Here is a 13,491-nt window from a genome sequence, read left to right on the forward strand (position 1 = left end):
AAAGTGAGAGCCTTCATCACTGATTAAGGCCCGTGGTATCCCATATCGAGCAAAAGTATTCTTCTTAAGAAACTTTGCCACTATGGCAGCATCATTCTTGGCACATGCGATAGCCTCAACCCATTTTGATACATAATCAACCGCGACCAGGATATAGTGATGACCTTTTGATGGTGGAAATGGGCCCATGAAGTCAATTTCCCAAACATCAAATAATTCTACTTCTAAGATTGATGTCAATGGCATTTCATTTCTCTTTGACATATTCCCAGTTCTCTGATATCTGTCGCATTGTACAACATGGGCTTGGGCATCCTTGAACAGTGTTGGCCAAAAATAGCCACACTGTAGAACCTTTGCGGCAGTCCACTGCCCCCCAAAGTGTCCTCCATAAGGGGACTCATGACACATCTCCAGAATGTGCTTGACTTCGTGCTCAGGAATGCATCGACGTAATATATGATCAGGACCAAGTCGATATAGGAATGGGTCGTCCCAAAAATAAAATTTGACATCATGCCTTAACTTCTTCTTCTTCTGGTAAGTATAGTCATCTGGTATTTGACCGCAAGCAATGAAATTCACGATGTCCACATACCAGGGAACATTAATGCCTACTGCCATCAGAAGCTCATCAGGGAATCTTTCTTCAATATCTTTTTCTTTACCTTGAACCTCGCAATTCTCCAATCTTGACAAATGATCCGCAACTTGGTTCTCGGTGCCCTTCCGGTCTTTGATCTCTAGGTCAAACTCTTGCAATACCAATACCCACCGTATAAGCCTTGTTTTTGCATCCTTCTTTGTCATCAAATACTTGATCGCAGAGTGATCCGTATACACCACAACGTTTTTTCCGATTAAGTATTGTCGGAATTTTTCCAGTGCAAATACCACTACGAGCATTTCCTTCTCTATGGTTGTATAGTTCTCCTACGGATCATTCAATGTTTTACTCGCATAATATATAGGATGCAATAATTTGTCCTTGCGCTGACTTAATACTGCGCCCACAGCATATTCGCTAGCGTCGCACATCAACGCAAATGGTTGCGTCCAGTCCAGCGCCACCAGAATAGATGCGGTGATGAGCACATCTTTCAATGTGTTGAATACTTTGGTGCACGCATCATCAAAATTATATTCTCGGTCAACTTCAAGGAGTGCACTTAGGGGACTTACGATCTGGGAGAAGTTGTGAATAAATCTTCTATAAAACCCAGCATGTCCCAGAAAGCTCTTAAGTGTTTAGACGTTCACTAGTGGGGGTAACTTGGAAATTGCATCAATTTTTGCCTAATCAACTTCCAATCCTTATTTAGAGATTTTGTGACCTAGAATTATTCCTTCTTCCACCATAAAGTGGCATTTTTCCCAGTTCAAAACAAGATTTGTTGCCACGCATCTCTTCAAGACCTTTTCCAGGTTAGATAAACAAGAGTCGTAATTATTGTTGACGATTGAAAAATCATCCATGAATACCTCGACTAACTCCTCCAAGTAATTTGAAAATATTGCCATCATGCATCGTTGGAAAATGCCTGGTGCATTGCAGTGTCCAAATGGCATGCGTCGGAATGAAAACGTACCAAATGGGCACGTGAATATTGTCTTATCTTGATCTTCCGGCGCAATTGCGATTTGATTGTACCCTGAATAGCCATCAAGAAAACAGAAAAATTCATTCCCCGCAAGTCTGTCTAGCATCTGATCAATGAACGAGAGTGGAAAGTGGTCGTTTTTAGTGGCCAAGTTTAACTTGCGATAATCCATGCAAATTCTCCACCCCGTAGTCGCTCTTGTGGGGATTAATTCATTCTTGTCATTAGTGACAACTATCATCCCTCCTTTCATTGGAACACACTACACTGAGCTCACCCAGCTACTATCAGATATCGGGTAGATGACTCTTGCGTCCAGCCACTTCAATATTTCCTTCTTTACGACCTCTCTCATAGCCGGGTTCAAGCGTTGTTGCCTTTCTACTCATCCTGTCTTTCCTTCTTCAAGACAAATCTTGTGCATACAATACGAGGGATTGATTCCTCTAATGTCCGCCAAGGTGCATCCTAAGGCCTTTGCGTTATTTCTTAGGATCTGTATGAGCGCATCTTTTTTCTTCTTACTCAGTGATGCGAAAATGATAACCGCTAACCTGTTGTTACTTCCTAAGTAAGCATACTTAAGGTGCGCGGGCAACGACTTTAACTCCAGCACAGGTGGTTCTTCCAAAGATGGCTTAATGCGTTGTGATGTCTGTTCAGATATCTTGAGCGGTTCAAAATTTGATTCAGTATGAATTGCGGCGTAGTCCTCCTCCAATATTACACCAATTTCAAGATCTTCTTACTCTAGCTTCTTCAGGGGTTCGTGCCAATGTTCTTCCCGCAGTTCCTCAATATATTGACAGTCTTCCATGTCAACTCGGTACTCCAACGCATTGAACACGTTGAATTTTACTTCTTGATCATTGACCCTGATGGTCAATTCCCCTTTTTGCACATCGATCAGGGCTCGCCCTGTTGCGAGAAATGAGCGACCCAAGATGATAGAGAATTCTCTGTTAGCTTCGTAATTCAATATGACAAAATCTGCTGGAAAGATAAACTTGTCCACTTACACAAGTACATCCTCTATCTTGCTCTCAGGATGCTTTATTGATCTATCGACCAACTGTAATGTGACCGTGGTTGGTCTTGCGTTGCCGATATCCAGCTTCTTAAAAATCGACAAGGGCATTAGATTTATGCTTGCCTCTAAATCGCATAGTGCGTTCCCGACCATCTTCCCTCCTATCGTGCAGGGCAATGTAAAACTCCCAGGGTTCTTCATTTTAGTGGGGATATTATTTTGAAACAGTGCAGTGCATTCATATGTTAGTGCAACTGTTTCATTTTCCCCGATCTTTCTTTTATTGACAAGGATATCCTTGAGAAATTTTACATAACTCGGCATCTACTCTAGTGCTTCTATTAAGGGAATGTTAATGTGTAGCTGTTGGAGAACGTCCAATAACCTCTGAAATTGCTTACTATCATCTTTCTTCTTCAGTCTGGATGGGAAAGGTGGAGGATCCCACCTTACTTCTTGTTGCATTGGCTATTTATTGAGGTCCTATTCTTGTTGTGTTTCATTATCTGGAGGCTGCGTTGATTGAGAATCCAAGTCTTGAGGAGCTTCATCTTTTGTAGGTGAACTTACGTCCGAACTGGTATTTTTTCCACTATTAGTTGATCAGTCATCATCAACAGTCAAATCTACTGTGTTGTTTTCGCATCTGGTACTGATGGCATAGGGGTTGTTGTTTTGCCACTTCTCAATGTCACTGCGTGACATTGTTCTTTACCTCACTGCCTCGATGCTTCTGAGTTGCTGTGTCGCGTAGCAGGCACTTTCTTCTTTACTTCCCTTGTAAGCTAATCTATATGCTCTTCTAGTTCTTTAAGGGAGTCAGCATGCGATTGTCTCATTGCCTCGCTCTTTTCAATGTAATGTTTTAACGATGACTCCAGAGACAAGGTGCTGCAAGAGGTATCATATAAGAACGATTGGTCACAGGGTGGTATACCTTGAGAATTACCTAGGTTACAGTCCGGAGTAATAAAGATCGGAGGGTTGCCTCTATCCCCTCGATAACTGTTCTGATAAAAACTATGGACCCCCTGGTTGTGATCCCATCAACAAGGGTTGTAGATGTTGCCAAACGATTCATCATAGACAGAATATACGGGTTGTTGATTCCATGGGCAGTCTTCTACTGGATGTCCCTCTCCACATTGAACACAATTCATTGCGGCCACGTGAGTCAACACATTAACTTGTACTGATCTGTGGGAGAGAGTTCTCTGTTGGTTAGCCACCGTCTGGAGAAGTGAGGTCATTGTGGTCATTTGATCGACCAGTGCGCTCATTGTATCAGTTGACACATCGGCACTTTCTTCTCTTTCTTACTCTAGACCTCTTACCTCAAGCCTAGTATCAATCCATTCATCAGAATGTCGCGAGATGCAATCCAAGATATTCTTTGCTTCCGTATATGATCTATTCATTAATCCTTCTTCTGCGGAGGCATCGACAACTGCTTGCATTGATTGGTCTAAGACATTGTGAAAGGTTTCCATCAGAATACTATCAGGAATCTCGATATGCGGACAACTCTTCACTAACTGTCGAAACTGCACCCATGCGATGCTCAAGGTTTCATAACCTTTTGCTCAAAATTCAACACATCCCTCCGTCTCCTTGTGTTGACGGCTGGAGGGAAGAATCTATTCATGAACCTATCAACCAAATGTTCCCATGCTTTAGTCTCATTCAGCTCTAATGACTGAGCCCACCTCTTTGCTTCATCCCGCAGTGTGTATGGGAAAAGATATAACCTAAGTCTTTCTTGAGTCACATCAGGCATGGAGAATGCGCTGCACATGTCTACAAAATTCGTCAAATGCACATGTGGGTTTTCTCTTTGTACTCCTTCAAATTGACCCATATTTTGAATAATCTGCAGCGTAATTGGCTTTATTTCAACGCTTTTATTCTCCTCAACCGTTTGTCTTACAATTCTTGGTAAGAAGTTATAGAAATCTGGCGCCGCATAGTCTCTCATTGGGACGTCATGATCAGTAGTAAGAAATATGGAGCCTTGCGCTGGCCCATTTTCCCTTTTATTCCCTATGGGAGCCTCGTTATTATTAGCCATGCTTTTTCACCACTTAATTCGGCCCTGATGTGCTTGTACGCGAATAATACACTTGATCTCTGGGTCTACTTAAAATTTCTGGGTCATTCCAGCACTCGTAAGTCATCAAACTGCTCTTCGCTTGAATAGCCAGTACAAAGAGATCTGTCCTGCAAAACACCACAAACATACTCAAATAATAAACCGTTACCCAGTCCCCGACAACAGCGCCATAAACTTATAATGCAATTTTTTGTATGATGCAAGTCCAAGTATAATTTCACCGCAAGTTTCTCGGTGTGATCCGAGGTCGAACACAGGGACTGTTTGAGGTTATTGCATTATGTTTGTGATATATGCGAGCAGGGGTTTTTCAATTTATAAAAGATTTTTGTGTACAAGTAACTAAACATGCGATAAAGTAAAATAAAGCGGTAAAAATGCGATAAAAAAAATAAATTGCGATAAAGTAAATCTAAGCTAAGATGATACAAGATACATGTTTCATGATACAAGATACTGAGCTCAAGGCTGGCTGTGAGGAATCTACAAAGATCGTGTTATGCGGTGGTAAGTCTTATCTTTGAAGCAGAAAGAGAAAAGATAATTAATATAAATAGTGTAAGTTCCTAAATTGCGTTAAAGATATAAGTACTGTTCTGCTTTTCACTTGGCGTACACCTCTCGATGATCGGTCGCGTTCCCACATCTCTGTGGTGAAACAGGGACGAACGTAATGAACGCAAGGTTGGTTCCATCTCTGGAAGTACTACTCGCTTTAGTTAACGCATTCTTCTAACCTTGTCTCGACAGATCAGAATGGCATCTTCACTTCTGCTCGTACAGGTGAGGATGTTGTCTAGCATGCCTTAGCTAAACGCATTTATCTCTTTATCACAGATTAAGTTACTCGTTTAATTCATATTAATTACCAAGGGATTAAGAAAACTTCATGGAGAAAACGATTAATGGAGGAACAGAAATAGACAGAGAAGTGGAAATGGAATTGATCGAGATATTCAATAACACTACTTAGCGTTGATACATGATTTGTGAATGAAGAGATTAAGAAGAAGAAATACAGTTGATGAATAGAGTTTGAAACAAATACAAATAAGCGGCAACGTCTTAGTGCCGATCTGGATGGAGATTTGCTTGTCGATGTGGATGGATCGTGCGAAAGGATGAGCTTCCCACTAAGGCTTGCTCAACTGGTAACAGGGATCTAAGCACAGAGCTTCACGACGGGGATTTGGTAGAATTGCACTGAGACTCACCTCTCGGCCTTGTCTCTTTTCTTCCCGGATTTCTTCCGATCAGTACTCAGTTCAGCCTTTCTCTCAACAATCTAGCATCAATTAGCCCTCGTATCAAGTATATCTTCTCTGAATTCTATGGAGGTATTTATAGGTGCAAAGCTTTGACTCTTGGCTTGTGGACCCCACTTCTTGTTATGAAAATTCCGAAGATGGAAGAATAAATATTCCTTCTGTTATGGAATCCAACCATCAAATCTGCACAACGGTTAGTTGTACACGTGTCACAATCCTCCACATTTGCGTCGCTCAGCTGTATCTTTCGATCGGTTGCTTGCATGCGGGGTTGTTTTTATTACCACATGCGGTTGAAATTCATCTCGGGATTTACTGTCGCATTACGCCGTCATTGCGTTAATCATCTCTTCATTGTGGTTTAACGGGTGCAATGTGACAGAGATGCGTTGTTCAGTTTCTCGTTGAGCTTTGATCGCAAGTGGTGACTTGATTTCCTGCAAAAGAGAGTAAAAATATCCTCTTCTACCATCTTAATAATGTAGTGGGTGTATTTGCGATAATTTATAATTATGGTATTTCTGAGCTAATTTTCATACAATCGATGCATATTTACTCTCTTTTGGCCTCATTACCTAGATAAGGCAGCATAAATAACTGTATTTCTACAAGTTATCACCAGGGTCATTGGACCGCAGTGAAGAACATCCTAAAGTATATTCAGAGAACGAGGGACTACATGCTCGTGTATGGTTCGAGGGATTTGATCCTTATAAGATACACGGATTCTGACTTTCAGACTGATAAGAAGTCTTGCAAGTCCACATCAGGGTCTGTCTTTACTCTTAACAAAGAAGCTGTAGTGTGGCGAAGCACTAAGCAGGGGTGCATTGCTGACTCCACTATGGAGGTGGAGTACGTAACGGCTTGCGAAGCTGCTAAGGAGGTCGTCTGGCTCAGGAAGTTCTTGACAGGCCTGGAAGTTGTTCTAGATATGTGTAGGCCCATTACCCTTTATTGTGATAATAGTAGGGCAGTGGCGAACTACAAAGAGCCAAGGAGTCACCGGTGCGGCAAACACATAGAGCGGAAGTATCATCTAATCAGTGAGATAGTGCATCGAGGGGACGTGATCGTCACGCAGATCGCTTCGGAGCACAATGTTGCTGATCCGTTTACAAAAGATCTCACGGCTACAGTGTTTGAGGGTCACCTACGGAGCATGGGTCTACCGAATCGCTCGCGGTTGGACTAGGGCAAGTGGGAGATTTTCTCGTACCGGACTTTTATGCCCTAATTTATTGTTTTGTACTAAGTTTATTGTACAACCCACTTCTCTTTAGGAAAAGTGGGAGATTGTTGGGGTTGATGCCCTAAAGTCTCGTGTCCTGTAGTTTTTAAACAATATGTATGAACATTTGTGTTGTTAATATTGTTTGTAAAGTGATAAACATTTTCTATTATCAATATACTTGTTATTGATCTCATAAATTATATGAAAGTCTAAATCCAATAAACTAAGATCCATGACTATTGTATGAGTACTTGAACTTTATGTGGAGATATAAGAGTGGATCGGGTTCGAGTAAATAGTCAAAATGATCTATGGTACATGAATGAGGTCGGGTACCTTATTCTGGTAACACCATTGGATGCAGTCTACTCTGTAGTTGTTACAAAGCGTTGTAAAGTGCTACATACGATGTGATCCTAATTCGTACATGTTATGAGGAGTGGGGGCGTCCTATGCAATGAGTTTGTGTAAGATCAGGACCAAGAAATAAGTCACTCTTACTTTATAATGTTGTTTACTGTTTAAGACTGATTATTTCATCTAGATGACTTAGGTTAACTCAATCCTAATGTTGAGCTAGCTATGAACTCCCGTTTGTGCGGGATTATCCTTTGATCTGCAAATGGTGAGAGTAGTCCAACAACATGCAAAACAAGCTTACCATTTTGGGGATAAGACCGGATGAATAGCTGGGGACATAGCCTTGCAAGATGAAGTTCACATCTACCCGATTTAGGGATAGAAGAAAGATTGTTCTCTCAAGTACTAAATCCAGGTCTGGAACAAGGGGCCCCACCCTCTCACTCGGCTGAGAGAGTTTGGTTTGGTGATTGGATCACAAACCAATTATTCATTAGAGGATCAGTAAGGACTTGAGGAATAAGACGTAATCTCGGGGGTAAAACAGATATTTGACCCAGCCGTTATTACGAACAACCTGTGAAGGGTCGACTTGCTGAATATGGTTAAATCATGTGGACATAATATATCTATAGTGAGGGGAGTGCAACTATGGGCTTTAATGGAATGACCCATCAGTTAACGAATGGAGATTAATTTGGTCTAATGAGTTTAGCCAATTAATCTCGGATCGTTGGAGCCCATGATCTATAGGTCCACGAGGTCCCCCTACTAGCTTGCAACGGACTAGCTTTAGAAGAGCGTGATAAGTTAATTTGAAACGTTCAAATTAGAATTAAAGGAATTAATAATTATATGAGATATAATTATGTTTAATTTTTAAATTATACGATATAGGAGAATTTATATATTTAAATATGATTTAAATATATAAAGATGGATATGTGTTAAAATTAATTTAATATTTGATATTAAATTAATTAAGTTTTATTTATTAATAAATTAATTTTTCATTTTTTAAAATCAAATAGATTTATTAAATCAAAATTTGATTTTTAGATAAAATTGAAAAAGAAAACAAAAAACACATTTAAATGGAAAAATGGATATTTCCATTATCCATCACTTAACTAGCTCACTCATGAAGCAACCATTTTGGCCTTTTCTTCTCCAAGCATGAGCTGCACACATGTAACTCTTCTCTTTGCATGTTGATCTGCAATATAATGAGAAGATTGGAGTGAAAATCGAGGATGGAATTAAAAGATTTTTGAGAGACAAACCGGTTTGAAGAATGATTCTTCAACCTTGTTGCAGTAGTGAGCTTTTCTCCTTCATTCCTTGATTCAAGTTTGTTTTGAGTTCCACAACTCAATCTAGAGAACCAAGAGAATAGTAGGGAAGATCTAGAGGTGGTCTACAACAAGATATGGAGAAGATTGCAGCTGGAGATGGAGCTTTGAAGAAGTTCTTCAAGAGGTATGTCTTGAAACCCATTTTTTCTGTAGAAGCATGCTTTATATTATGCCAAAATTAGTGAATTTGAATGCTTAGATGATCCTTGTTCTTCCGTTGCGTGTGATACAATCTTACAAATATAAGATATTTACTTCACATCTTGTATTTTGCTCGTTAATTATTTTGTTTGCTTTTCCACAAACCAATAAACATAAAATCCCTGGGTTATCTGTATGTGACTCAAGCATGTATGTGGTGACATACAAGTGGATCATGTCTTGAGTGATAACCAAAATGGTCTGTAGTAAATGGATAAAGGAGGGAAACCTTATCCTTGTAATGCTATGGATGCGGCCCGCTTTGTGGAATGGTCACAAGTGTTGTGACTTGTCACACATGGTCTGATCCTAATCATTTGTGTTGGGGACATGCGAGCAGGGGCGTCCTATACAAAGAGTTTGTATAAGACTACCACGAAGTGTTAACGTCTCGTTATATAACACCGTTCATGACAGAGACTTCACTTCACTAGGATGACCATAGGTAACATGACCTCAATCCTGAGTGAGTTGGGAACTTTCTGTCATTGATGGCGGTCCTTTGATTTGTATGGGTGTGAGTGGCCAGGTCGCTGATTCAAACCTACCATTTTGGGGATTCGTCTAATTTGGGAGCTGGGAACTCAGCTACACAAGATGAAATTCACTCCTTCCCTGAGGCACGGGTAAGTAGATATATGGCTCCCTTAAGGGGGATTACGGGCCTTGAACGATGTGGCGCCACACACTTTCTCTTGGCCTGAGAGGTGTTCACATATAGTTGGACTATGTTTTATTGTTCATTAGAGGAATCAGTGGTACTTAAGGAGTGGGATGTAACTACAAGGGCAAAACGGTAAATTGGCCTAATTGTACTTATGAGCATCTGTGAAGGGTCATCGTACTCATGATTGGTTATATCCAATGAACACATAAATATATTTGTAGTAAGAAGAGTTCAGCTGTTAGTCTTTAGTGGAATCACTGACAGCTAACAGATGGTAGATCTCGTGGCTAAAGAGTTTAGTCAGCTATTCACGTATCGTTGGAGCTTCGAGCCACAGGTCCATTAGGTCCCCTGGGTAGCTTGGATAAAGTCAAGAACCAGTGTTTGTGTTAATTTGAAATGTTCAAATTGACAAAAGGAAGTTCAATTATATATGATATAACTGGATTGGTTAATTATATATGATATAATTGGCTAAATGTACGAGATACATTATTTTGGAGGAAATTAGATATAAATATAATTTATATCAAGCAGAAGAGAAAATACTATAGTAGATGTGTGATATCAAACTATAGGATATAAATATAATATGATTATATTTATTTATTAATTAATTGATTAATTATATGATAATTAACCAATTTTTTTTACGTTTGGACGTGGGTAGTGGGCATCGTCGGTTATGGTAACCGATAGGTTAAAAGTGAAAAGAAGTTTTCATTTTGGAGGGTGATTTCATTATTTTCGACCGCCCAAAAGAATTCGTGAAAAGGATCGCCCGAGAGCCTATACGATAGTAGCTCTTCCGTCTAAGTGATCGTCTACTTTAAGATTTCTCTGAACGATCGTATACGTTTTTTCTAAACAATCGTTCAACTTTTCATACACGATCATGTAGCTCCTCTATGTGATAAGCATTCCTGCTATACGATAGCACTGTATTATCTTCCACTTGCTTATCGTCTACACGACTCGTTATTCTCTACCCTCTACCAAATTCATCAAAATCCACTCTTTGGGTTTTCACTCCGAGAATACTCGAGGTTCATTAGTGGTGGTGTCGTCCCCGCTGCAGTGTTTTTGTTCGTATTGATCGTGCTGTTGTAATCGACGTTCCTGCCGGGTGTTGGTAGATCTATTGGAGGGATCCGCTACGTTAAGGTTCAGAAGTTCGAAGAGAGTCTTCAACTGGTATGGAACCCTTTCCCTGTTATTCTTTTTGTTCTGAGCATGTCGATAATTATATTAATGTGCATAATTGTATTTTTTAAATGTATATCTTTTATATTTCGGTCACTGTGATCGGAGCGATCTGAATACGCTCATGGAACTCTCAGTATGAGATCCTTCGGTATAGGTCAATAACAAGGTGTATGGAGAGAGTGTTTATAGAAAGTGGGAATGGGATGTGTGTCAACACATCCCACAGTCTCTCTCATTAGTTTAGAGTAAACTTTCATGCTCGGCGTTGAGGCACATTTGATTGTGTCCCCCAACGGATGACATTTGCAAGACTTTTTACTCAAACTCCATAAATGGATAAGATTGTTTTAGTTTTTGCCCCAGTCGGTTTTCCCTATGGTTGGGTCATTGGGCAAAAATCGATAATCTAAAATAAGGGGTTACAGTTATAAAAAAAATGTTAAGCTAGTTAACAATTTTATGGACCAAACAATGGTAACTAATAATTGTAGAAGTTGTTATGGTGTAATGGTTGAGATAGTCTCAATTTCGTGAAGGGGTAATGGTTCACCCTACAGTGGCTTTTACCCTGCCCACTGAAGCATCATTGCAAAATAGATGTCACATAGGGTGCATTAAATTATTTTGCTAAATTGATTGGTTTTTCAAATTGGGTCATGCTTGTTTAACTAATATAAATAAATTGTATGTTTCAGCAATATTCAATATGACTTCTGCTACACTTAATATATTTGTTGTTGACAAATTAAATGGCGATGATTACGTAACTTGATGATGGAACGAACACATGCGCAGCGGAAGAAAAATGAATCTAAAGTACTCTAATTAGGTTAATTTAAAAAATAAGCATGTAATTAAAATAAGAATAAAGGCAAAGTAGAAATACAACCTTCGTAGTCTTTAGTCTTCTCCAAATCAGCTACAATCTCCTCACGAACGGTTCGTAAACCACCACGAGAATCTTTCCGACTATTCTCTGACCTTAGAACGGGATGGTGGGATTTGGTGAGTGACTAATTTGGAGAGGAAAAAGCTAAATATTTCAAAGAAAACATTTATGAGATTATCACACAATTCCCATAAATTTCCATTTTGGCCAAGAGTTCTAAAAAAACAAGAAACTCTATCTTTTAAAGGCCAGTACATGCAAAACATGCAACTTTGAATTTGATGAGAATTTAACACTAAAAAATTCATTAACTCAAAGTGAGATTTAGTGGGACAAGTGTCTTCAAATGAAGACAACACTTAGCCATGCAAAAGTTTGCATTTCTCACTCACAGATGTTGGATCTTTCCACTAACTTGGTCAAAATTTGACTCTCAAAGTTCAAAGTAAAAAAATTTGACTTTTTGACTTTCAAGTCAAAGTCAACAATTTGACTTTTAATGCAATTTCGACCAATTTCATTTAATTTCAAAATTAATTATAATAATCAATTTTAAAATTAAATTAATATTAAATAATTAATTAAAAAATTTAATTAATTTAATTTAATATTAAATCCAGCCAGAATCCCAATGAATATGAATCACTATTCATAATCTTGATATTTAAATCTTATTTAAATATCTCCTATTTTCTTTCTCTTTATGTTTCATTAACAATTAAACATTAGGTTAAATATATCGTATATATTTATCGCTTTGCTTCAAAAATCGAATAACACTTCAAATTCGTTCGTCACATTATTCTAAGGTTTACTTTGATATGAGCAAGTAAAGGGACCTCATGGACCTACAGATCATGAGCTCCAACGATCCGCAATTAACCGACTAAACTCTTTAACCTAATTCCTTTCGTTAACTACCGGGTCACTCCACAAAAGCTCAGTAATTGCACTCCCCTCACTGTAGATATATTATGTCCACTCGATATAACTATGATCAATAATTAACCCTTCACAGATTGTTTGTAATAACGGTTGGGTCAAAAGTTGTTTTACCCCTGAGATTACATCTTGCTCCTTCAATCCCATTGATTCTCTCATGAACAATTGGTTTGTGATCCAATCACTAAACTGAGTCCCTCTCAGGCCAATGAGAGAGTGGGCCTCTTGTTCAAGACTCAGAGTCAGCACTTAAGAGAACAACCTCTCTACTGTTCTTAAAAGCGAGTAGGAATGAATTCCGTCTTGCACCCTATGTCCCCAGTTATCTACTGAGTCTTACCTTTGAAATGGGAGGGTTATTGAGTCGGCATTGTTGAGCCAACTCGCACCCATGCAAATCTAAGGATAGTCCCGAATAAACAGGAGTTCATAGTTAGCTGAGGATTAAGATCAAGTTACCTAAGCCATCGCTTTGAAATAGTCAGTCTTAAAAAGTAAACAACGTTATAAAGTAAGAGTGACTTAATTCTTGGTCCGATCTTATGCAAACTCATTGTATAGGATGCCCCCATTTCTCATGTCAATACATGAATGAATCAGGATCACTTCGTTTGTAGCACTTTACAAC

At 39.2% G+C, this 13,491-nt stretch overlaps 1 pseudogene; it reads right to left on the bottom strand.

Moving 5' to 3' along the window:
- Window positions 1–2,346: 2,346 nt before the first annotated feature.
- Window positions 2,347–13,491, bottom strand: part of LOC150032796 (uncharacterized) — a 53,790-nt pseudogene continuing 42,645 nt past the window's right edge.

Source organism: Benincasa hispida, chromosome 11, assembly GCF_027475165.1.
Source record: "Benincasa hispida cultivar pf3 chromosome 11, pf3_genome.v1.1, whole genome shotgun sequence".
Lineage (NCBI taxonomy): Eukaryota > Viridiplantae > Streptophyta > Magnoliopsida > Cucurbitales > Cucurbitaceae > Benincasa > Benincasa hispida.